The sequence below is a fragment of the Bison bison genome, unplaced genomic scaffold, assembly GCF_000754665.1.
Source record: "Bison bison bison isolate TAMUID 2011002044 unplaced genomic scaffold, Bison_UMD1.0 scf7180017864473, whole genome shotgun sequence".
NCBI lineage: Eukaryota > Metazoa > Chordata > Mammalia > Artiodactyla > Bovidae > Bison > Bison bison.
This window is the reverse complement of record NW_011495034.1, coordinates 13,766,298-13,768,720: the sequence shown is the minus strand read 5'-3', so window position 1 is coordinate 13,768,720 and position 2,423 is coordinate 13,766,298. Positions and strand designations below refer to the sequence as shown.

Here is a 2,423-nt window from a genome sequence, read left to right as displayed (position 1 = left end):
TGGCCAAAGTATTGGAGTTTCAGCTTCAACATCAGTCCTTCCAATGAACACCCAGGACCTATCTCCTTTAGAATGGATTGGTTGGATCTCCTTGCAGTCCAAGGGACTCTCAAGAGTCTTCTCCAACACCACTGTGCAAAAGCATCAATTCTTCAGTGCTCAGCTTTCTTTATAGTCCAACTCTCACATCCATACATGACCACTGGAAAAACCATAGCTTTGACTAGACAGACCTTTGTTGCAAAGTAATGTCTCTGCTTTTTAATATGCTGTCTAGGTTGGTCATAACTTTCCTTCCAAGGAGTAAGCATCTTTTAATTTCATAGCTGCAGTCACCATCTGCAGTGATTTTGGAGCCCAGAAAAATAGTCAGCCACTGTTTCCCCATCTATTTCCCATGAAGTGATGGGACTGGATGCCATGATCTTAAGTTTTGCGTTCTAGTGGGGGTTAAATAAAAAATTCCATATCAACAACATAGCACATACGTGTTTTCAAAAGTATTAATTTCTCACTGTAAAATAGGGTTCTATAGAAGAATGCACTAAGCCATAAATGAATTACATCTATTCACCTCAAACAACATAGAAGAGCTGGCCACCAGAGAGAATTAGACTGCTAATCTGCAAAGTTACAAGTTTAAATCCAGACACAGCATTACTTTTTATTTGCATGAACCTTCTCTTGATTCCTATAAAGGAATAGGGCAGATCAAGGCTTTGTGGTGCCTAAATTTTCTATAATTTGGATGACGGCGGAGGGGGGGTCCTCTTTAGAAATAGAATGCAAATTTGTGAATTCAGAATTAAATAGAGGGCTTATCAAGGGGCATATACAAGGGTGGGGCCCTGATGGGTAAGTCTCATTAGCTTCCTGATAAATTTGGCTGTTAGAGAAAGTGAAGAAAGGATCTAGAGAAGAGGACTGAATATGGAATCAAGGCTGTGGCTCCAGAATAAAGGTAATATTGAACAAACTAGTAATATTTTCTAGAGAAAAGTATATCATCATATTAAAAACAAATACTTTTTGAAGTGTTATAATAAAGAACATAGATTTGTGAAAGATAAGGAAAGGAGTATATTTTCTGGACAAAGAATATTGTCAATTCATAAAAGAGAAGGAAGATACTCTCAGATGTGTTACTGTTAGAATAAACAGGATGTAGTCAAGTTTAAAAAAAGAATTTGGTGATCTTCCATGAGTATTATATTATTGTTCATACCTAGACATATACATAATGAATGTGAAAAACAAATAAAGCTCCAAATATTAGTTTGATATTTATCAAATTGTGCTAAATAAACAGAGATAAGATGAAATGTAATTTGTTTCGGCTCGGATAGCATCATCATAATCCACTCTCTTATTAGAAACCACAGAATATACAGAAGAGTATATTGGGAAAGTAACTGGTAAAAAGTTCACCACAGCTTCAATATAAGTAATTAATATCAAAGAACAATAAATCTGTGCAACGTTAGTTAAGGAATGCCAATTCATGAAATCAAAGATCCAAATAAATTCAGTAGTGGTAAACCTTTGTTTAGAGATGAACCTTATCCCAAAGAACACAGTTAGGCCAGTGAAGACACGCTATGAGAGCATGATCATACCCCAGAAGATGATACTAGAAATCCAAACATTGTCTTAACTCCACATGGTATGGATAGTATATGTGGTAACTTTATCATTTTAGTTCACCAAGTCACATATATAACAACTCTTCTTGAATTGTACTTATATTTATGTGTCGTTTCTTTTGTTATACAGAGTTGAGACAAATTTCCTAGAACAACATCCTTTTGAAACGACTAGATTTCCAAGCAGTGCCTGACAGCCATCTGATAACAGTTAATTGGCTCACCAAGCTGAGTCATTGGACACAAGAGATGAGAGAGTGTAAGAAGCACAACCCATCTCCAGACAGAAGGATATTTCTAACAACATTCTGAGAGTAGGAGCTTATCTTTGATTTTGAAACAGAGCACAGTACTTCATTAATTTTTGGAAGAAAGTCTTATTTCTCTGTCCTCCCAAGAGTGTGGGCCACAAACTCATAATTTACTCTGAGGTCTTCTTCTGTGGTTTTGAAAGTAGCCTGTTTCACGGTGGATTCCACAAGCTCATTCATCAGCTGCTTTTCAAGAAATTTGTGGAACATGTCAAGTCTTAAAACCCATACTGAATTGAGAATATTACCTGTCAAAATTTTAAACAGACTAGATGCACCTGCCCAGTAAACTTGGGTCCCATCATCAAGATTTGTGTGGGAGACACAAAAACAAACACCTATCCTGTGACAGCACGTTCAGCTTCAAATATATCATTTAAATGAATGTGGGGAAAAACAAGACACTGGTCCTGCTGAACAGGTGCTAGTGCAGCAGTCAAATGAGCTTTTTTTCTATGCCTTCTCCTTT

The 2,423-nt window shown here is 36.6% G+C and overlaps 1 pseudogene; it reads left to right on the top strand.

Moving 5' to 3' along the window:
- Window positions 1-1,905, top strand: part of LOC105004265 — a 3,660-nt pseudogene extending 1,755 nt beyond the window's left edge.
- The last annotated feature ends 518 nt before the right edge of the window (window positions 1,906-2,423 follow it).